The sequence below is a fragment of the Mercenaria mercenaria genome, chromosome 4 (assembly GCF_021730395.1).
Source record: "Mercenaria mercenaria strain notata chromosome 4, MADL_Memer_1, whole genome shotgun sequence".
Lineage (NCBI taxonomy): Eukaryota > Metazoa > Mollusca > Bivalvia > Venerida > Veneridae > Mercenaria > Mercenaria mercenaria.
The window spans coordinates 98,952,482-98,977,624 of record NC_069364.1 but is presented as its reverse complement, the minus strand read 5'-3'; the positions used below and the strand labels follow the sequence as shown (position 1 = coordinate 98,977,624).

The following is a 25,143-nucleotide window of genomic DNA, read 5'->3' as shown; positions in this document are numbered from 1 at the left end:
TGAAATTTTGTGGTTTTGGTCAAAACGGCAAACTTCCTGGGGATATGAATTTGTGAATTTCAACTTTTGAACATAAAATGAATGGGAATTTACTTGATGACTCGGCCATGAAGTCCATAACAAGAGGGCCACGATGGCCCTACATCGCTCACCAGAGTTGATCTGGCCTAGTGACAGTTTTTGACCCCAAATGACCCAGTTTCGAATTTGACCTAGAGATCAACAAGACACTCTGACCAAGTTTCATAAAGATTGGGTCACAACTGTGACATCTATAGAGTTCACAAGCTTTTCCTTTGATTAGACCAGGTGACATAGTTTTTGACCCAACATGGCCCCAGTTTCAAACTTGACCTAGAAATCAATATCAGTGATATAGCATTCACTAAATCGGAAAAACTTCTCGGAGTTCAAGTTGACAATTGCCTAAACTGGAAACTACAAGTGGAGCAAACAATAAAGAAATGCAACAGTAATCTCTATCTTCTTTTACAGATAAAACAATTCCTTAATATACATGCCAAGAAACTTTTCTACAATGCTTACATCTTACCCCATATAGACTATTGCTGTTTAATATGGGGAAACTGCTCAAATGAACTTCTTGAGAGAATGATAAAATTTCAGAAACATGCAGCTCGCATTATTCTTGATAAAGAGGCAGATGCACCATCTGACCATCTTTTCAAAGAATTAAAATGGATAAAATTTAACGACAGAGTTGAGTACAAAAAAGCTATTTTAATTTACAAATCATTAAATGAAGAAAACTCGCCATGCTACATGAAAGAAAAATTTCAATTTGCGTCAACTTTACATAACCGAAATCTCAGATCAACAAATAATCTTAATCTACATATTCCTAAGCCTAATCTTGAGTTTTATTGAAAATCACTTTCTTATTCTGGAACTCAAATTTGGAATAATATACCTCTCTTTGTACGCCAATCTGAAAATACTGAAAATTTCAAAAAAGCTTATTTAAAGTGGAAGTACTCTGGCTAACTTTCCTTCAATCAAAATTATTTTTCCATGCTTATATATATGTTTGTAATTTTGTTTCTGTGATTTTTCTTACTACTGATTAACATTTTGTGTTTATTTCATTTTGTAATTATTTAATTCTGTATTTAATATTATTGCTACTGTTATTTGATATAAATGTTGTAAAAATGTTGAGGCACATATGGAAGATCGTTTTGGCGAATATGTAGCCTCGTTAAATAAAGTCTTTATTATTATTATTTTTATTATCAACAAGAGAAACATTCTGATTAAGTTTCATAAAGACTGAGTCACAACTGTTGCCTGTAAAGTTTTCATAAACTTTTCCTTTGATTTGACAGAGATCATCAAGACAAATATTCTTACCAAGTTTCATAAAGATTGAGTAACAACTGTGACCTATAGAGTGTTCACAAGCTTTTCCTTTGATTTGGCCTACTGACCTAGTTTTTAACCCAACATTATATAATTTCAAAAGTGACCTAAAGATCATCAAGGCAAACAGTCTGACAAAGTTTCATAAATATCCTTAGGACGGCCAGTACATATTTATGCAATCTCGCTAGGCATATATATGTTTTTGACAACACAGAAAATGACGTCACTCGACCTTCAGCTATTTCCGGAAGTAAAGAAAATGAAAGTAGAAATGCTAAACTTGAAAACTTTGATTCGTTTATAGTCAGGGGTCATCCGTCTAAATGTATGCATGTGGATTTTTTTTTTCTTTGCTGTTGGGGAGTCAATTTTCAGTACTTTCTAACAAATTCAAATTACCTGGGCTTTAGTATGGCATGTCAGCTTTTCATCTACGAAAAGATATTTGAGCTCGGGATAAACACAAATCCCACAGGGGTCCATAACGGACCAAGGGTACATTGATAATTTTGGAACTTCATCAAATCGCTCAAAGGTCGTATTTGATGCTGTCTGAGAGTGTCAGCATATGCCTCGGATGTAAGATATAACTGTATTTGAGAGCTGCAGACCTAGACATTTCAGAAATATTTCAAAACTAGAGCTATCACTAAAGGTGATGAATGTACCCCCCTCAAGCACTGACACAGTACATTGCAATTTGACGCACACAAGATTGCATAATTATGTTGACTGTATGTATATAGACTGTATGTATACAGTTTAGTAACAAAAAACAAAGTCCCATAACTATGCAGAATATTTATCTAAAAGAAAGTAACATGCACCATGCACAACTAGGGTTGGTACTGATCACTTGTGTGAAGTTTCATTAAATTGTGTGCAAGGGTTCGGAAGATTAGGCGCACACAAGACTGCATATGCAGACTGTATGTACATAGTATGTTAACAATAAACAAAGTCCCATAACTCTGCAATTTTTGTCGTTGAAAGAACCTAACATGCCCCATGCACAACTACTGTTGTTACTGATCACTTGTGTGAAGTTTCATTAAATTGTGTCAAGGGGATGAGGAGAGATGGTGCGCACAAGATTTTGTCTATGTATATAGTATAGTAACAAAAAACAAAGTCCCATAACTCTGCAATTTTTTTTTTCTGAAAGAACCTAACATGCCCCATGCACAACTACTGTTGTTACTGATCACTTGTGTGAAGTTTCATTAAATTGTGTCAAGGGGATGAGGAGAGATGGTGCGCACAAGATTGTGTCTACGGACAGACAGATGGACGGATGGACAGAAAGACAGACGGACGGACGGACGGACGGACGGACGGACGGACAGACAGACAGACAACCTGAAACTAGTATACCCCCCCTTACAACTTTGTTGTCGGGGGGTACAATAAATTTTGTGTAATAAATGTTGATTCTACGGAAGCATGAAAGGGCCATCAGACACTAATATGTTTCATTACGTTAAGGCTGCGGAAAGGATATTGGGTCACAACTGTGGCCTCTATAGTGTTCCCAAGCTTTTCCTTTGATCTGGCCTACTAACCAAGTTTTTGGCCTTACATAACCCAGTTTCAAACTTGACCTAGAAATCAATATAAACATTCTGCCCAAGTTTCAAAAAGATTGGGTCACAACTTTGGCCTCTTGAATGTTCACAAGCCCTTTCCTTTTGATTTGACCAAGCCTAGTTTTTGATCCTACATGAACCAGATTCGAACATGACTTATAGATTATTAAGACAAACATTCTGACTTATTCTCATGAATTCCAAACTTTAATTGTGGTCTCTTAGAGTGTTGACAAGATTTTCCTTTTTAGCTTTTGACCCAACATGACACAGCTTCAACTTGACCTAGAAATCATGAAGACAAATATTCTGACAAAGTTTCATAAAGATTGAGTCACAACTGCGGCCTCTAAAGTGTTTACAAGCTTTTCCTTTGATCTGACCGGGTGACCTAGTTTTTGACCTCACATGACCCAAAATCCAGTTTGGCCTAAAAATCATCAAGACAAACATTCTGACCAAGTTTCATAAAGATTGGGTCACAAATGTGGCCTCTAGTATGTTCACAAGGCAAATGTTGACGGACAACGCACGTCGCACGCCGGACAATGACCGCTCACAACAGCTCACCTTGAGCACTTTGTGCTCTGGTAAGCTAAAAATTAGTCCTTCATGAATATTAATGATTTTACAGTATGTAAACTTGCATGATGACCCTTAAAACAGTTTAAAGTTTCAAAATGATGTAATTATGTGTATGTTCCAGATATATTCAAGAAAATCACTTTTTGGTTGATTAGACAATATTTTTTTAAAGTTAAAAAGGACAATAATAATTGATAATGTAAAAATGCAAGTCAGATTTCTCAGACTTCGTATATGAATTTGACTTATACAATTATACCTTTAAGTTTCAATACTGATCCCCCACGAATATTAATGATTTCACAGTATGTAAATTTACATATATCAGAAGTTTCATCAAAACCTAAAAATAGAACTGTTGAAAAGAAGGTAATCAAAACTTAATTTTTCAGGAGATTAAAATAATTAAGACTTGTTAGAGGTCAAACTTTTTTTAAAAAATCATTCAACCAAAAGTCACCACCCTAAGTATTGGATAAACTTTCTTTGTCTATTTTGGATTTTTTAAAAATCATCAAATTCTACAGTGTGGAAAAAGTTGATCCAAATATGCAGAACTACCTTAATCTTTACCAAACTGTTTACCAGCCAGCTTATTGTCCCCAGAACAAATTTTAATTTCTTATGAACTATCATGAAATATCACACAAAAAACAAGAATTATGTTGAGCCACACAGTAAAGGCGCACTAGAGAAAACCAGAGTGGGGCCTCTTTTCACCCCAGGGTCATAATTTGAACAAGGCAGTCGGAAAGACAGCTAAATCCCACGCCACTGTTATGGATAGTGAAAGGGTAAACCTTTGACCTTTAGCTGTGACCTTGACCTTGAACTGATATGGCTGACTCATGAATTCTGCTCAACGTCTTGATGAGGTGATCATTTGACCTAAGTGAAAATCATGAAAATCCTTCAAGGGGTTTAGGAGATACAGAGCTCAAACCTTTGACCTTGAGTTGTGACCTTGACCTTGAGTTGACATGGTTGACTCATGAGCTCTTGATGAGATGATCATTTGACCCAAGTTTGATGAAAATCCTTCAAGGGGTTTAGGAGATACAAGAGTGGACACAAAATAGAAGGCTCAAACTTTTGACCCTAAGCTGTGACCTTGACCTTGAGCCAGCATGCCTGACTCGTAAGTTCTGCACATCAATTTGATAAGGTGATCATTTGACCCAAGTTTTATAAAATTCCTTGAAGGGGGTTTAGGAGATATAGAGCGGACACAAAATGGAAAACTAAAACATTTGACCTTGAGTTGTGACCTTGACCTTGAGAAGGCATGGCTGACTCATGAGTTTTGCACATCGCCTTGATGAAGTGATCATTTGACCCAAGTTTGATGAAAATCCTTCAAGGGGTTTAGGAGATATAGAGCGGACACAAAATGGAAGGCTCAAACCTTTGACCTTCAGTTGTGACCTTGACCTTGAGCCGGCATGGCTGACTCATGGGTTCTGCACATCGTCTTGATGAGGTGATCATTTGACCCAAGTTTTATAAAATTCCTTCAAGGGGTTTAGGAGATATAGAGCGGACACAAAATGGAAGGCTCAAACCTTTGACCTTCAGTTGTGACCTTGACCTTGAGCCAGCATGGCTGACTCATGGGTTCTGCACATTGTCTTGATGAGGTGATCATTTGACCCAAGTTTGATGAAAATCCTTCAAGGGGTTTAGGAGATATAGAGCGGACAGAAAATGGAAGGCTCAAACCTTTGACCTTGAGTTGTGACCTTGACCTTGAGCCGGCATGGCTGACTCATGGGTTCTGCACATCGTCTTGATGAGGTGATCATTTGACCCAAGTTTGATGAAAATCCTTCAAGGGGTTTAGGAGATATAGAGCGGACACAAAATGGAAGGCTCAAACCTTTGACCTTGAGTTGTGACCTTGACCTTGAGCCGGCATGGCTGACTCATGGGTTTTGCACATTGTCTTGATGAGGTGATCATTTGACCCAAGTTTTATAAAAATCTTTCAAGGGGTTTAGGAGATATGGAGCGGACATGAAAGTGTTACGGACAGACGGACGGACGGAAGGATGGAAGGACGGAGACCATTCCTGTAACCCCCCACCAATTGTGGCAGGGGATTAATAAGCTTGGTAGAGGACCACTAGGCAATGCAACATACCAAACATCAAAAGCCGAGGCCTTGTAGTTTCAGACAAAAAGATTTTTTAAAGTTTTTTTCCTATTCAAGTCTATGTAAAACTTGGGACCGGGGCGGGGCCTCTTTTCACCCCAGGGGAATAATTTAAACAAACTTCATAGAGGACCTTTAGATGATGTTATATACCAAATATTGAGGCTCTACACTTTGTGGTTTTGGACAAGAAGATTTTCAAAGTTTTCCCTATATAAGTCAATGTAAACCATGTGACCCCCAGGGTGGGGGTTGGGGCCACATTTAACCCCCTAGAAGGATAATTTGAAAAATCTTGGTAGCGGACCACTAGATGATGCTACATGCCAAATATTAAAGCCCAATGACCTGTGGTTTTGGACAAGAAGATTTTTAAAGTTTTTCCTTTCGGTTGCCTTGGCAACCAGAGTTCGGTATGGAATTCAATTCCTTGAACAATTTCTAGAGGACCATCCAAGGAATATCCCTGTGAAGTTTCATCAAAGTTGGCCTGGTGGTTTAGAAGGAGATGGTGTTTAAAGGAAAGTGTGGACGGATGGACGCCGGATGCAGGACAGTGAGCGATCACAATAGCTCACCCTGAGGCTTTGGCTCAGATGAGCTAAAACCACATTCTGCTGCATACATTTTAACCATTCTTATCAGAAACAATTACTATGGAAATGTATGGAAATTAACAGCACTACAGTGTTTAATCCGAACTATAAATAAAGCAACAGTTCTGTTTTTCTTAACAAGTACAAGAGCTGTCAGTGGACAGTGTGCTCGACTATTCTCAGTGCTTGATAGTATAATATAAGCTATGCGTAAAACTTTAACATTACAATAAGCATATTCTAAGTCGAAAAGAGGCCATAATCAAGCCAAAATGCTTGATAGAGTTGCCTCATCCTTTTTACAGACTGGGGTCATGATGGTAAACAAGTATGCAAAATATTAAAGCAATATCTCAATGGACTTTGAAAATATTTGGGGTGGTACGCAAACTTTAACATTACAATATGCATATTCTAAGTCGAAAAGGGGCCATAATTCAGTCAAAATGCTCGATAGAGTTGCCTCCTACTTTATACAGACTGGGGTCATGATGGTAAATAAGTATGCAAAATATCAAAGCAATATCTCAATGGACTTTGAAAATATTTGAGGTGGTACGCAAATTTTAACATTTGTGTGATGCTCACGCCAACGCCGTGGCAAGTAGGATAGCTCCCCTATTCTTCGAATAGTCGAGCTAAAAATGTCTACATATGATAAATGCTCCCTGAAAATGTTTTACATAATAATAAAGTCCATAACAAATAACGTATAAAAAATTACAATCAATTGGATGGAAACTAGGAGGAGTTAAGTACAGAATGTTCTGATAAAGTTGTAGTCTTTCAAAGTGAAAAAGTAGGTCCATTCCTCCCCATAAGATCATCGGACATAAAAGTCCTGATAAAATGTTAACTTCATGCTGATGATATATATACCTAGTTCCATTTCAACTGGACAGAAACTGTGGGAACATAAAACCTGTTTTTACTAAAACAAAACACTTAGAAGTTATAACATTGACAAAAATCTTCAACAAAACTCCAGAAGTCTTGCAAGAGCTTGATTTTCATGTGAAACAAAGTGCATGGAACAAAAATCTAACACAAAGATTCTAACATTATTTCATGGGCAACACTACCACATGTAAATCTTCTTGCATGTCTTTCTTGCACTCATACTGCAAAACGCGCTGAAGTAAAATGAAAGTATATAATCAGGCCCTAGCCTACACTCACTGCTAAAATCAATCATTAAAATTCTACAGCCAAAATGCTTGCTTTGCATATCCAGTCTAATATGGCTGGTTAAAATGATGACATGATGGTTATACACAAAGCTGCTTAATATCATGAACATTAAAGCAAAATGAAACTTTCAGCCCTGAAGATTAAAGATTACAGACAGATACAGATACACAGACAGAAGCTAAAAGGATGGTGGACAACACTCATCCTGAGCTATCCTCTGCCATGCTTATAAATCAAGATGACTAAATTGTTTGTAACCATATAATATCGTAATGAATACCACTGTGTAACAAACAAACAAATAAGAGTGATTTTAAACAAGAGATGTCACAGGAGACAGCGCCCTCGACTACTATGATGCTGGATAGTGAAACTGGGCACATCTGAGGAAACTGGAGCTGTCACTAGAGTGTTTAAAGACTCCAATGGTGGATGAAGATACTGCACAACAGCTCGAGTGTGTGTCAAAAATATTAAGTAATAAGAGAGGTAAAGATAAAGTGTATCAAAACACTATATAAGTATAATTATAAGCAAAACGGGGGCATAATTCATAAACAAGAGCTCGTAGAACACGAAATGCCCCCCTTAATATATTCAGTAATTGCACAATAAACAGAAATTATTTGCAAACTGTAAACAAAAGTTCTACTGTTCTGGATCAATGTGACCTTGACCTTTGACCTATTGACCTCAAATTCAACAAGGGTCATCTGCTGGTCATAATCAACATCCCTATAAAGTTTCGTGATCCTAGGCCCAAGCGTTCTCTAGTTATCGTCCAGAAAGGGTTTAACTGTTCTGGGTTAATGTGACCTTGACCTTTGGCCTACTGACCTCAAAATCTGTAGGGGTCATCTACTGGTCTTGACAAACCTCCCTATCAAGTTTCATGATCCTAGGCCCAAGTGTTCTCAAGTAACTGTCTGGAAATGGTTTAACTGTTCCGAATCACTGTAACTTTAACCTACTGACCTCAAAATCAATAGGGGTCATCTGCTGGTCATGATTTACCTCTCTATCAACTTTCATGATCATTGGCCTAAACATCCTTCCGTTTAATTGTTCCTGGTCAATGTGACCTTGAACTTTGACTTAATGACCTCAAATTCAATAGGGGTCATCAGCTGGTCATGACCAACCTCCCCTTCAATTTTACTGATCCTGGACCCAACCGTTCTTGAGTTATCGTCCAGAAACCGTTTTACTGTTCCTGGTCACTGTGACCTTGACCTTTGACCTACTGATCAAAATCAATAGCGGTCATTTGCTGGTAATGACCAACCTCCTTATCAACTTTCACAATCCTAGGCCCAAGCATGTTTGAGTTATTATCCGGAAACCGTTTAACTGTTCCAGGTCAGTGTGACCTTGAACTTTGACCTACTGAGCTCAAAATCAATAGGGGTCATCTGCTGGTCATTATTAATCTCCCTATCATCTTTGATGATCCTAGGCCCAAGCGTTCTTGAGTTATCATCCGGAAACCTTTTAACTGATCAAGGTCACTGTGACCTTGACCTTTGACATACTGATCTCAAAATCAATAGGGGTCATCTGCTGCTGATGACCAACTCCCTATCAACTTTTATGATCCTAGGCCCAAGCGTTCTTGAGTTATCATCCAAAAATGGATTGGTCTACATTCTGACCGACTGACATCTGCAAAACAATATACCCCTCCTTCTTCGAAGGGGCACATAAATATTGGTGCAAGAGTTGTGCACCTTGTGTCATATGACGTGGGTGATGATGTGGGACAACTACTTCAAGTTTGAATCAAATTCATTTCATAATAACTGAGATAAAGTGAAAATGCATCAAAATTAACCTTAAATTCTAAGTAAAAAGGGGCATAATTCATAAAATATTGTACCAGAGTTATGCACCTTGTGTCATATAATGTGGGTGATAAGGTGAAAAAACTATTTTAAGTTTGAATCAAATCCATTTTGTAATAACTGAGACAGATTGAAAGTGTATCAAAACTTTAACCTGAAATTCTAAGTAAAAAGGGGGTATAATTCAGTAAAAAAATCTAAGTTAAAGGGGTGGAATAATTCATTAAATATTGGTACCAGAGTTATGGGCCTTGTACTATATGATCCATTTAGACTTTAACCTGAAATTCTAAGTAAACAAGAGCTCGTAGAACACGAAATGCCCCCCTTGATACATTCAGTAATTGCACAAGGAACAGAAATTATTTGGTCATTGTATACAAAAGTTCTACTGTTCTGGGTAAATGTGACCTTGACCTTTGACCTATTGATCTCAAAATCAATAGGGGTCATCTGCTGGTCATGACCAACCTTCCTGTCATTTTTCATGATCCTAGGCTTAAGCGTCTTGATTTATCATTCGGAAACCATTTAACTGTTCTAGGTCACTGTGACCTTGACCTTAGACCTACTGACCTCAACATTAATAGGGGTCATCTGTTGATCATGATCAACCTCCCAATCAAGTTTCATTATCCTAGGCCCAAACATTCTTAAGTTATCGTCCGGAAACCATATAACTGTTCTGGGTCACTGTGACCTTGATCTTTGACCTACTGATCTCAAAATCAATAGGGGTTATCTGCTGGACATGACCAATCTCCCTGTAAACTTTCATGATCCTAGGCTAAAGAATTCTTGAGTTATCATCCGGAAACCGTTTAACAGTTCCGTGTCACTGTGACCTTGACCTTTGACCTACTGACCTCAAAGTCAATAGGGGTCATCTGCTGGTTATGACCAATCTCCCGATCAACTTTCATGACTCTAGGACCAAGCATTCTTGTGCAATCATCTGGAAACAATTGGTCTACATACCGACCGACTGACCGACATCTGCAAAACAATATACCCCTCCTTCTTCGAAGGGGGGCATAAAAAGGCTGATAATTCATGAAATATTGGTGTGAGAGTTATGGCCCTTGGGCAATATGATGTAGGTGATGATAAAGAATAACTGCTTAAAGTTTTAAAAAAATTCATCAAGTAATTAGAGATAAAAGAAAAAAAGAGTGTACAAAAACTTTAACCAAGGCAGGGACACGGAAGGATGTCGGCGCCGGGGTGAGTAGGATAGCTCTCCATATACTTCGTATAGTCGAGCTAAAAATAATGTATTCACAGTATACATGTGATAGGTTCAGAATCCCAAAACTGGAGGTTAGCTATTTTTCAGCAGGAGTTTGGGTCTCAAAACTGGGGGGGGTGGGGGGGGAAGGTTTATCAACATAATTTAAGCATGCGATCACACAATTTTAGAGACAAAATAAAAAATTTTATATTATCTTTCATTCTACTTTTAAATATATTCACTTCAAAATATTAATAGAATACATTACACTATTTTAACAACAAAATATACATGACATATCAAAATCACTTTTCTGTTTCTTAACTGGTGTCCTCTTATCCAGATATCACAATGAATACAAATCACTAGCTATAGACACTAAAAATACTAAAAGCACAATTTAGTATTTCAAGAAATAACACATTTATGCTGTCTTCACTTACGAGCGTATTCATTACACGCTGACTTTCCCTCTCTAATAAGTTCATGAGATGAAGAGAATGTATAGAGTGATTGTTCATTTTCACAGACATCAAGTTCTGAATGGTCTCCAGAGCTAGGTTGCTCCTGCTGTCAGCCTGTATCTTCCTCAGTATGCTGAAGGGCGGCTCTGAATCAGCATTGTTGTGTGGTAGTGACTGGAGAAGTAAAGCCATCTTACTCAGTTCAAGACACCTCTCCTTTCCGGTATGGAGCTTCATTTCCCCGATAGAAACCCAGTATGTCTCTAGATGATCTGGTTTGGGCAGTTCAGTCTCAGGAGTAAGAAGATAATCTTCATACTCATCAAACAGGGAACCACTGACAAACTGGACAAACAGATGGCAACTGCAACAGGAAGATTGATATTTAGCAATTATGTTTCACATAAAGAAATTGAATAATTAAGTAAATTAATGAATAACAAGAGCACCGCCTTGCGGGTGCAGATGCTCATCTGATTTTATTGTCTCTGTATAATAGAAATATTGTCCTACTCATGATTTTCTAAGTCAAAAAGGGCCATAATTCTTGCAAAAAGCAGGATGGAGTTATGTTTCTTGCTATACAGAGTCAACTTATGATGGTGAACAACTGTTGCAAGTTTCAAAGCAATAGCTTTGATATAGTTTAGGAGAAAAGCTGACCTAAACACAAAACTTAACCAAGAAATCTGATATTTTCTAAGTCCAAAAGGGGCCATAATTCTTGCAAAAAGCAGGCTGGAGTTATGTTTATTTCTGTCCTGTCCAGGGTCAGCTTATGATGGTGAACAAGTTTCAAAGCAATAGCTTTCATAGTTTAGGAGAAAAGCTGACCTAAACACAAAACTTAACCAAGAAATCTGATATTTTCTAGGTCCAAAAGGGGTCATAATTCTTGCAAAAAGCAGGATGGAGTTATGTTTCTTGCTGTACAGGGTCAGCTTATGATGGTGAACAAGTATTGCAAGTTTTAAAGCAATAGCTGTGATACTTTAGGAGAAAAGCTGACCTAAACACAAAACTTAACCAAGAAATCTGATTTTCTAAGTCTAAAAGGGGCCATAATTCTTGCAAAAAGCAGGATGGAGTTATGTTTCTTGCTGTACAGGATTAGCTTATGATGGTGAACAAGTGCTGCAAGTTTCAAAGCAATAGCTTTGATAGTTTAGAAGAAAAGTTTACCTTAACATAAAGCTCAACCAAAAAATCAGATAAGCTAAAAATGTTTGTTCCATCTTCACTGCATCCCCTTCCTGGAAATGACAAAATATTGCTGCTTTATCAAAAGTAGCTTCACTTTTTTATGAAATACCTCTATGGGAAACTGTTGACAGACTATTTAATATATTTTGCTGCTTAAAATAAATTTCAAAGCTTAAATTATATACTGACCTACTTCAGGTGAGACAGTATCCCTTAGGTCTGGTTTCAGGAAGCTCAGTGACTGATGGATAGCATCTTTGAACCATAGTTACTACCATATTCTCATAGAAGACCCGCATATCACTGAAATATACCATAACACATATTTAAACAACACTTATTCATTTATTTTGAAGTGAAAAATATAGGACTGAAATAGCTTTTGCAAGTCGTAAGCATTTATAAGCCTTGCTGAAAACGTTATGTTTTAAAAAAAACTAGAGTTGTCACATGAGTGACGAATTATACCCCCATAATACAGCCTTGTCACAGAACTAAGCCAATTTTAAAGCCGAACTTGCTTGACCTTTCACCTACTGACCTCAAAATCAATACAGGTCATCTGCTGGCCATGACCAACCTCCCTATGAAGTTTCATGATCCTCGGCCCAAGCGTTCTCAAGTTATTGTCGGGAAAAGGTTTAAATGTTCTGAGTCACTCTGACCTTTGGGACTCAAAATTAATAAGGATCATCTGCCGGTCATGACCAACCTCACTATGAAGTTTCGTGATCCTAGTCCAAAGTATTCTGAAGTTATTGTCCGAAAACCATTTTAAATGTTCCAGGTCATTGTGACCTTGACCTGTGACCTACTGACTGCAAAATCATAAGGGGTCATCAGCTGGTCATAACCAAACTCCCTATCAATTTTCATGATGCTAAGCCTAAGCGTTCTCAAGTTATCATCCGGAAACTGTTTGTTTCGTGTCATTGTGACCTTGACCTTTGACCTACTAACTTCAAAGTTGAACTTGACTTCTATTTTATCATGTTACATCCGTGTACAAAAAATTATGATCCTAGACCCAAGAGTTCTCAAGTTATCAACCAAAAACCATGTAACTGTTCCGAGTCACTGTCACCTTTGACCTACTGACCTACTGACCTCAAAGTCGAACTTGACCTGTATTTCATGATGTTACACTTGTGTACAAAATTTTATAATCCTAGGCCCAAGCGTTCTCAAGTTATCATCCGGAAATTGTTTTACTATTCAGGGTCACTGTGACCTTGATCTTTGACCTACTGACCCCAAAGTCGAACTGGACCTGTATTTTCTGATGTTACATCCTTGTACCAAAAATTATTTAAATCGGTCATGCCTTTCATGAGTTATTGTCCGGAAGCCATAAAAACCAACGGACCGACCGACCGACAGACAAGCTCACTCCTAATTATGAGCTGCAAAAAAAACACCTTATTTCTAAAGAATCAACAACCTGAAGAATTTCTTTGTTATCTCTGGTGATACATCATTGTTGTCCCGGTATTCTCTAACACGCCAACCAACAACTATCTCTCATCATCATGTTGGATGTCTCAGACCTGGAGGGTACCTAGGTGAGATCTGTTGCATCACGAATAACTTTCATGGTTGTGAAGGGCCCTATCAACTGTTGAAGCAGTCTAGTCATCTAAGTTGGAGACAGCCAATCACAGATTCACCACTCTGTTAAAGAATATACTACTGTTAACTTACATACCATTAAAAACAATACATTTCATCAAAGTAAGAAAGCTTCTAAAATTAAAATTAAATGATAAATTAACTGCATTTTCTAAAATCAACTATTTTTTTAATGTAATCATCGTTTTATCATCTCCTTTACCTGAAACATAACACTGAACCTCCCAGAGAACAGAAAATGAACATAAACATTGAATTTTAAATGTGCATCAGTAGCCAACACTTCATCTTATCATGGTGCATAGGTATTCAAAAATATTAGTTATCTGGTAAAGACATTTATATCTCCACTGCAAACTTTTGTACCATGATTTGAAAATGATTACAGATATAAAGACTAAATGGCATTTATTGTTCATAATAAATTTTTGTAACTTGTGCTACCAAGGCAGAAAAAAAATCATATATGGGCATAGCTCATAAAAAATAACTATAGAGTCCTTGTTCTGTTTTTACAACAAGAAATGTGTCCATAGGACAAAGATTCCCAAACTTTTTGCCATTTTATGTTCACAATTTTCATTCATTAACCCTTACCGTGCTAAATTTCTAAATGAACCTGTCCATCTTTCGATTTGGATAGTATCATTTACTATTAACTGTTAAAAGGGGTGCTTGCCAAAAAAAAATACAGACTGAATGGCCAACAGTGCAGATCATGATCAGACTGCATGGATGTGCAGGCTGATCATGATCTACACTGGTTGCAAAGGCAGAATCAGTTGTGTCCAGCATAGAACAGGTTAAATTGTGCAACTTTCATTTCAGTTTATCATTATTTAAACAAGTTATTGAGGTGGCATTTCTTTTTATATTTTTCATCTGAAAATGACCAAACACAAAATCAAATAGTAAAAATGTAAAATTATTTATTTCATAGTGGTGACCATGAACTTAACCTCTAGGGAGGCAGTACCTAAACAGTTTTCAACTGTTAGTGTCAAATTTGCCAGGGTCAAATTTACAAATAAGAGGCAATTTACGGATTGAAGTGTATATTTGAAGTTTAAAATACTAATAATTGCTAGAATCGAGTTTCACTTATTTAAAGAAAATTAGCTGAGTAGCCTAAATCTTGAAATTATGACATAATGACTCGCAGATGCGAATACATGCCTCCGCTGAGCTAGCTGAAAGTGGAGTTGTCATTTTAGCAGGAGCCTCAGGAAAACTGGAAGAGTGATAAAACGGTTCAGATGGCACATATATTTGAGCTTATTTTCACATTTTACAGTGCTACCGGAGTATGAAACCGTGTAGCAGTTCGGGCTATCATTTGCAGGGAATTTTCTACAGCGATTTGAAAATTGGCAAATTTAGCTTTTTTCGTCATCAGTTCGTCATCAGTTTCCGTGACCGGGAGAGCACAAAATTCAGGTCTTGTAAACAAAAAACTAGATATTAGAGATGTATTGCAGATAGTCTGTAACGAAAGACATACAGTCATGTTAGTGTTGCAATATCTTTATTTCAGGTGTGAGATTACAGACTTTTGAATGAGGTTTTGAAAGTTGGGTAGGCGACTCTAGGCCGAGAAGCTCTGAAAACTGTTTACTGCCTCCTAGGTACACAAAGTTACATGCTGATTAACATATCTGTACACTTTCAAGTCACTTGGTCATTATACTTTATGAACAACATAAAAGATACTTATTGAATGGCTGTAACCATAGCAACAGCTACAAAAATGTAATACAAGATGAAAACACTGACACTCTTCTTTACATACTAACTAGCCTTTCTGTACTTTAGTGTTTTTTTTGTTCAAATTCTTTTATGACAGATATTTATAATACAAACTATCCAGATAGTAACAAGACAATATTAAGTCCCCCATGTTTTTGTAGCTTTTATTTCAAACTTAACACTATTTCATATTGAAAAGTGAAAAATGAGTTCTTAAAAAAAGATATTGTGCATCAATTCATTGTTCAAGTAGCACTCTTTTTAATATCCTAAATGAACTCAAATTAAAAACTAGGAATGGCAATGAATAGCATTTTTGGTATTCGAATATCCGGCCAACCTTCCAAACAAGAGATCAACAAATCAGCTCAAAATCCTACGTGTTTTTCATACCCTAATCAGTGACATGCATTAATTCTGCTTTCGTTTACACCATACAAAATGCATTTATTTGTCATTTCATTCAGATAATCCGATTTACGTAAAAAAAAAAAAATGACATGCATTCCATTTGACTTGTTTTCTACACTTTTCGGCATTTTTCTTTACTCCAATACGTCTTTTATCGACCTAAATTTAAAGCAGCTTGCCTCCAGATTTGGCTAAAAAATAATCTTTCTTTCAAATTGAAGTTTGGTCATATTATGAACATTAGAATATGAATTTTTGTTTCTAAAATATTTTAAAAGTTCCAAATCAAGAAAACAAGAGGGTCATGATGACCCTGGATTGCTCACCTGAGTAATATGAGCTACATGTTTTAAAGATCAAACTGATGATAAAATATTAAGAAAGTCAGTAGGTCACATTCATGGTCAATGATATTCAGTTTTACGATTGGTGTGCAAAACTGTGTATGTCATCAAAATTTCAAGGCTGTATCTTAAAAAACAAGAAAGTAGGCCAGTAGGTCAAAGTCAAAGTCAAGTGACATCATATTACTTGGATTCATCAGGTAATTATTATTAAACAGTCTTGAAAATAGGATCAAATGATTTTTTAAGTATTTTTTCCTATATAACTCACATAGTAACTAAGTTACCCCAGGGTGGGGCTTCTTTTAACCCCAGGGGCATAATTTAACAAAAGAAGGATCTGCCAAATAAATCTGTTGAAATAAATGAAATTTCAGATCAGTATCTTCATTAGTTATGGAGATATACCCATTTTCATTTGAAATAAAGGGAGATAATTTGACATAAAATCAGTCCATAGTTATCTACCCTGATTGTCTCAGTCCAATTAATAACAATAATGAAACTAGAGATGCTTTTGAGAAAAGCGCATGTCTCCCACAATTGCCCCTATGAACAAGGCAGTCTGAAAGACAGCTCAATCCCCCGCCACTGCTATGGATAGTGAAAGGGTAAACCTTTGATTTTAGCTGTGACCTTGACCTTGAACTGACATGGCTGACTCATGAATTCTGCACAACGTCTTGATGAGGTGATCATTTGACCAAAGTTTCATGAAAATCCTTCAAGGGGTTTAGGAGATACAGAGCTGAAACCTTTGACCTTCAGTTGTGACCTTGACCTTGAGTTGACATGGCTGACTCATGAGTTCTTGATGAAGTGATCATTTGACTCAAGTTTGATGAAAATCCTTCAAGGGTTAAGGAGATACAGAGTGGACACCAAATGGAAGGCTCAAACCTTCGACCCTTAGTTGTGACCTTGACCTTAAGCTGGCATGGTTGACTCATAATTTCTGCATATCGTTCTGATGAGGTAATCATTTGACCCAAGTTTTATAAAATTCCTTCAAGGGGTTTAGGAGATATAGAGCAGACACGAAATGGAAGGCTCAAACCTTTGACCTTCAGTTGTGACCTTGACCTTGAGCCGACATGGCTGACTCATAAGTTCTGCACATCACCTTGATGAGGTGATCGTTTGACCCAAGTTTGATGAAAATCCTTCAAGGGGTTTAGGAGATATAGAGCGGACACAAAATGGAAGGCTCAAACCTTTGACCCTAAGTTGTGACCTTGACCTTGAGTCGGCATGACTGACTTATGGGTTCTGCTCATCGTCTTGATGAGGTGATCATTTGACCCAAGTTTTATAAAATTCCTTCAAGGGGTTTAAGAGATATAGAGCGGACACAAAATGGAAGGCTCAAACTTTTGACCTTGAGTTGTGACCTTGACCTTGAACTGACAAGGCTGACTCATGGGTTCTGCACATCGTCTTGATGAGGTGATCATTTGACCCAAGTTTCATGAAAATCCTTCTAGGGGTTAAGGAGATATGGACCGGACACGATTTTGTTACGGACGGATGGACGGACGCAGACCATTCCTATAATCCCTCTGCCATGGTGGGGGATTAAAAATGTCTAGTTTCTCTAGATGGTTTAGACGAGCTGATCCAATTAGATGGTCTGGATGAGTGGATCCTGAATCAGTAATTCAAGGGCCATAAATCAAAAGTGCCTGGGCGGATTTGGCTAGTTATCGAACTTGGCTAAGGTCTTATGGCCAAACACATTTTGTTCAAGTTTGGTGAAGATCGTTGAGAAATGTTCGATTTAGAGAGCGGACAATTGTATAAAGGCGGTTTTTTCGGTAATTCAAGGGAGGAACTCCAAAATGCCTAGACTGATTTGGCTAGTTATCAAACCTGGCCGAAGTCTCATGGTCAAACACATTTTGTTCAAGTTTGGTGAAGATCAGATGAGAAATGTTTGACTTAGAGTGCGGACAAGAGTAAAAAGGCCGATTTTTCGATAATTCAAGGGCCGTAACTCCAAAATGCCCGGACCGATTTGGCTAGTTATCGAACTTGGCCGAGGTCTTATAGTTAAACACATTTTGTTCAAGTTTGGTGAAGAGCGGATGAGAAATGTTTGAATTAGAGTGCGGACAAGAGTAAAAAGGCTGATTTTTTGTAATTCAAGGGCCATAACTCCAAGACGCCTGGACCGATCTGGCTAGTTATCAAACTTGGCCGAAGTCTTATGGTCAAACACATTTTGTTTAAGTTTGGTGAAAATCGAATGAGAAATGTTCGACTTAGAGTGCGGACCAGCTTTGTGACAGACACACACACAGACTGGAGTAAATCAATATGTCTCCCACACCACTGTGTGGTGGGAGACATAATTTCAAATAAATCCTATAAGTACTTACTGATATAAATCCATTTTGATTACAATCAGGGGAGGTAATCAGATATAAAATAACTCTGGAACCTACGATTGGATCTGATTTGTCATGGAATCCAAGATTTATTGTTGTTAAAGATATTTTGGAAGTTTGTATCAAATAAAACCATAAATGAAGTCTCTATATGGCTGCAAAAGCCAAAATAGCCAATTTTGGACCTTTAAGGGGCCATAACTCTGGAACCCATGACGGAATCTGGCCAGTTGAAGAAAGGAAGCAAGATCTTGTGGTGATACAAGTTGTGTGCAAGTTTGGTTAAAATCAAATCATAAATGAAGCTGCTATTGTGCAGACAAGGTCAAAATAACTAATTCTGGCCCTTTCAGGGGCCATAACTCTGGAACCCATTATGGGATCTGGCCGGTTCAACAAAGGAACAGAGATCTTAGGGTGACACAAGTTTTGTGCAAGTTTGATTAAATTCAAATCATAAATGAAGCTGCTATTGTGCAGACAAGGTCAAAATAGCTAATTCTGGCCCTTTCAGTGGCCATCACTCTGGAACCCATAATGGAATCTCGCCAGTTCAAGAAAGGAACCAAGATCGTATGGTGATACAAGTTGTGTGCAAGTCTGGTTAAAATAAAATCATAAATGAAGCTGCTATTGTGCAGACAAGGTCAAAATAGCTAATTCTAGCCCTTTCAGGGGCCATAACTCTGGAACCCATAATGGGATCTGGCCAGTTCAAGAAAGGAACTGTGATCTTATGGTGATACAAGTTGTGTGCAAGTTTGGTTAAAATAAAATCATAAATGAAACCACTATCGTGCAGACAAGAAATTGCTGACGCACGGACGACGGACGAAGGGTGATCACAAAAACTCACCTTGTCACTATGTGACAGGTGAGCTAAAAAGCGCATGTCTCCCCAAATGCAAAGTCCTATAGGCAAGAAGTCAATAGGGGTCAGGAGCGAAAGTCAAAGAGACACTGATGGTTGGCTGCAATAGGGATCATCTACTTGGCATGTCCAGTCATCCCGCTAAGTTTCAACACTCTTGGCCTAGTGGTTCTCAAGTCACTGTTCAGCTCCTTTGACCTTGACCTTTGATCAAGTGGACCCAAAATAAATAGGGGTCATCTACCCTGCATGTCCAATCATCCTATTAAGTTTCAACATTCTAGGTCAAGTGTTCCTCAAGTTATTTTCTGGAAATTATTTTACATGACCAGGCCCCTGTGACCTTGACCTTTAATAGACTGACCCAAAAATCAATAGTGGTCATCTACTCTGCATGTTCAATCATCCTATGAAGTTTCAACATTCTGGGTCAAGTGGTTCTCAAGTTATTGATCGGAAATTGTTTTCCATGTTCAGGCTCCTGTGATCTTGACCTTTAACAGAGTGACCCCAAAATTGATAGGGGTCATCTACTCTGCATGTTCAATCATCCTATGAAGTTTCAACATTCTGGGTCAAGAGGTTCTCAAGTTATTGATCGGAAATGGTTATCAATGTTCAGGCCCCTGTGACCTTGACCTTTAACGGAGTGACCCCAAAAACAAAAAGGGTCATTTATTCTGCAGGAACAATCATCCTATGAAGTTTCAACATTCTGGGTCGAGAGGTTCTCAAGTTATTGATTGGAAACGGTTTTCAATGTTCAGGCAACTGTGACCTTGACCTTTACAGAGTGACCCCAAAATCGATAGGGGTCATCTACTCTGCATGACCAATCATCCTATTAAGTTTCAACATTCTGGGTCAAGTGGTTCTGAAGTTACTGACTGGAAACGGTTTTCAATGTTCAGGCCCCTGTGACCTTGACCTTCAACAGAGTGACCCCAAAATCAATAGGGGTCATCTACTCTACATGACCAATCATCCTATGAAGTTTCAACATTCTGGGTCAAGTCGTTCTCAAGTTATTGATCGGAATTGGTTTTCCATGTTCAGGCCCGTGACCTTGCCTTTCGACCGTGACCCCAAAATCAAAAGGGGTCATTTACTTTGCATGACCACTCACCCTATGAAGTTTCAACATTCTGGGTCAAGTTGTTCTCGAGTTATTGATCGGAAATGGTTTTCCATGTTCAGGCCCCTGTGACCTTGACCTTTGACGGATTGACCCCAAAAACAATAGGGGTCGTCTCCTCCATAAGCCCTACCAACCTATGAAGTTTGAAGGTTCTAGGTCAAATGGTTCTCCAGTTATTGCTCGGAAATGAAGTGTGACGTACGGAGGGACGGACAAGGTTAAAAACAATATGTCTCCCCAAGGGGGTGGGGGACATAATAATTAGTGCCAGAGTTATGCACCTTGTGTCATATGATGTGGGTGATGATGTTGAACAACTACTTTAAGTATTAATCAAATCAATTTAGTAATAACAGAGATAGAGTAAAAGTGCATCAAAACTTTAACCTGGAATTCTAAGTAAAAAGGGGGAATAATTCATAAAAATTTGTTCCAGAGTTATGAACCTTGTGTCATATGATGTGGGTGATGATGTTGAACAATTACTTTAAGTATGAATCAAATCCATTCAGTAATAACTGAGATAGAGTGAAAGTGCAGCACAACTTAAACCTGAAATTCTTAGGGAAAAGGGGGCATAATTCATGAAAAATTGGTGCTAGAGTTATGCACCTTGTGTCATATGATGTGGGTGATGATAATAAACAATCATTTTAAGTTTGAATCAAATCCTTTCAGTAATGACAGAGATAGAGTGAAAATGCATCAAAACTTTAACCAGCAATTCTAAGTAAAAAGGGGGAATAATTCATGAAAAATTTGTGCCTGAGTTATGCAGCTTGTGTCATATAATGTGGGTGATGATGTTGAACAACTATTTCAAGTTTGAATCAAATCCATTCAGTAATAACAGAGATAAAGTGAAATTGCATAAAACCTTTAACCTCAAAAACTAGGTGAAAATCATGAAATATTGATGCAAGAGTTATGGCCCTATGTCAGATAATGTGGGTGACAATGAGGAATAACTATTTAAAGTTTGAATCAGGTCAAGTGGGATAGCTCTCTTTATACTTTGTATAGTTGAGCTAAAAACTTAAGCATAAGTTACTTACATGTATGTGTTTGTGTGTTTGTTTTGGGTTTAACGCAGTTCTTCAACAGTTTTTCAGTTATGTAATGGCGGGCAGTTAACCTAACTGGATTCTGTACCAGTACAAACCTGTTCTCTGAAAGAAAATTGCCAACTCCCCACATGAATAAGAGGTGAAGTAAGAATGACTTCAGACACAATGTCTTTTATCAAATTGTCATGGAGAACATACAAAAAGCCTGGAGATCGAACTTATAACCTCACTATACATAGATCTGCACTCTTCCTATTGAGCTAAGTGGGCAGCCATAACTTATTAAAAACCCAAAAGGGAGTTATGTTACTGGAGTACCGCATGTCAGATTATCACAGTGAACAAGTGTGCAAAGTATTATCAATTCCCAAAAGTGACATCAGCTTACATATAAAATCTTAACTAAATCAAAGATATGGACACAGAAGCTGTCACATAAATTGATGGACAAGTCAGTGAAACAGCTCTGTTGCCAAGCTAAAAATTAGTTTACTAACATATCAAATTAACAAGGGAATTTTAGTGTTCCTTTTCAAAATTGAGTTACCTCCCTTCAATTGTAAAATGGGTTTTATATAAAATTTTACTTGTTTTTTTTTTTAGTTTACTTTTTTCTTAGTCCAGCTGGATTAGTGAACAAGAGCTGTCTCCATAGGATGACACATGCCCCCGATGGCACTTTGAATGAATAGTTATGGCCAATGTTAGAGTTTAGGACCTTTGACCTACAGACCTGGGTCTTGCGCGCGACACGTCGTCTTACTGTGGTACACATTCATGCCCAATAATTTTAAAATCCATGCATGAATGACAAAGATATGGACCGGACACGCCCATCAATGCACTATCATGAAATATGACCTTTAACATCTAAGTGTGACCTTGACCTTTGAGCTACAGACCTGGGTCTTGCGCGCGACACGTCATCTTACTGTGGTACACATTCATGCCAAGTTATTTGAAAATCCATCCATGGATGACAAAGATATGTACCGGACACGAATGCACTATCATGAAAAATGACCTTTAACGTCTAAGTGTGACCTTGACCTTTGAGCTACAGACCTGGGTCTTGCGCGCGACATGTCGTCTTACTGTGGTACACATTCATGCCAAGTTATTTGAAAATCCATCCATGGATGACAAAGATATGGACCGGACACGAAAATTGCAGACAGACTGACAGACCGACAGACGGTTCAAAAACTATATGCCTCCCTTCGGGGGCATAAAAATGATCTACTTACCTATTACATGTTTTCCAAAAATGCCATACACTGTTTCCCTCACCATGTAGGACAAAGACCTGCATCTCATTACCATCACAACTGAACTTCATACATTTCACTTCAAAAGAAGAGACATTTTTTCAGTGTTTATCTACGCCTAAAAAGTTCTAGATGTACAGGGATAATGTAGGTACAGGGAATGATAATGTGGTAATTATAGACAATGTCAAGGTTCTGTGTTACCACATTGTATATACATACTTTGTAAATACTGTAACATATCAAGTACCAGTATCTTGAGGCCTAAATGTAATATTAGATAATCCAAATGTGTAGCCTCATAAAATAAAGTTATTATTATTATTATTATTATTATTATTATTATAAACATAAAACTAAAAGTAAAAAAATAAGAGAGCCACAGTTGACCTTGGTTGCTAACCTTGAATACATGTATGACTTAATACTGAATCATAAATGGTAATAAATGTGTTTTGTATAAACCAGTAGCCCCTAAAAGGGGCCAAGTGCCACCATTTAGATAAAGTTGGAAGAAGATCTATAATGATGCTACAGACCAAGTTTCATGAAGATCCATCAAACAGTTCAGGAGAAGAAATCATTTAAACACTTTTCTATTTTTAGCTCTGGCGACCCTAAAGGGGATATGGACCCTATTTGAACAAACTTGAGAGAGGAACTTATAAAGATGCTACAGACCAAGTTTTGATGAAGAGCCATCAAGCCGTTAATGAAAAGATATTTCTATTTTTAGCTTTAGTGGTCCCCTAAAAAGGGCCTAGCACCTCATCCCCCATTTGAACAAATGTGGGAGAGGACCCTATCATGATGGTAAAGATCTGTCAAGCAGTACATGAGAAGAAGTCTTTTAAATGCATTTCTATCTTAAGCTCTGTATGGGTTGGGGTGGTTTGGGAGACTGGGGGGTAATGTGGGTGGGAGCTTGAAGGAATTTAGTAGTGGGTCACCCAAGGAACATTTCTGAGGACTTATTTCTAAATCGTACCAGCAGTTTTTGGGCAAAAAAGATTTTAAAGCCTTTCCTTTTGGTTGCCATGGCAACAAAACTTCTCAAAGGCTGACTTAGATTTGAAGGAATCTGAAATGTGACAATCAAAGGAACATTCTTGGAAGGTATGGTTGAAATTGGCTTGGTGTCGTTCTTTGAAGAAACTATGGAGTACATAAATTTCAGTACCTGAAAAATTCATGTGAGCTTGAACTTAGATCCAGAGATAATGCTAACCGGCTGTCCCCAAACCACGCATGGAATTCTTTCCCAAATCCCTATCATACTCTGGACCTGTAATCTGGAATGCTATTCCAGCATATATTCGAAATTCAGATACACTTCAAAAATTCAAAAACTCATATCTTCAATGGAAGTACTCTCAGGCTGGGACCACCAATTTTAATATGTAATTTTATGGTTTAAGCTAAATTTTCTTAAGTTTGTAATAAATGTGTATATATGCATGCCTTTGCTGTTTCTTTTATTATCTTGTTGTGTTTTATGCTACATTTGTTCATTATTAAACTTTCTTTACAGGTTTGTTTTTCAGCTGTATGGCTGTATAGTTATCAATCATTACTGTTCTCTGATTTGTAAATTTTGTAATTAATCTTGTATTTTTTGTTTGATAATGTGGACCATATTGAAAACTGGTCACCAAATATGTTATCCACGTAAAATAAAGTCGTTATTATTATTATTACTTTAGAACAAAATAAAAACTGACAAGGAATTATACCTTTTGCTTTGGTGTTCGCAGCTCAAACCTTTCGCCTCATGGAAGTATGAACAAGTATTGTAAACTTTTAACCCTCTGAAATACAAGAACTGAGGAGTAAATCTATAAGTGGATAATAATAATCTATATTTAAATCCAGATTTAGCAATAGACAAGAACAAAATACATTTTGTTGCTGAAAAACTAGTTACAACCATTGTTTGCAGTCAGATTATATTCTCAGGATTTACAGCAACATGTTATAACAGCTAAACAGTATGCTAGACTTTCCAAAAATACTTTGGTTTTAGAATTGCCAAAAACACTTTGTAAACACT

The 25,143-nt window shown here is 37.5% G+C and overlaps 1 long non-coding RNA gene across 2 annotated transcripts; it reads right to left on the bottom strand.

The window, feature by feature from the left end:
- Nucleotides 1-10,736: 10,736 nt before the first annotated feature.
- LOC123553614 (uncharacterized) lies at nt 10,737-24,901 on the bottom strand. Of its 2 annotated transcripts, none has more exons than XR_008370775.1 (6): nt 24,827-24,901; nt 24,274-24,385; nt 23,073-23,172; nt 13,651-13,903; nt 12,422-12,535; nt 10,737-11,393 (listed from the first exon to the last, which is right to left on the bottom strand). It is a non-coding gene; the product is annotated as an uncharacterized LOC123553614 (long non-coding RNA). The 2 variants fall into 2 exon arrangements; XR_008370774.1 differs by having other exon boundaries at nt 24,274-24,393; nt 24,827-24,896.
- Nucleotides 24,902-25,143: the final 242 nt, after the last annotated feature.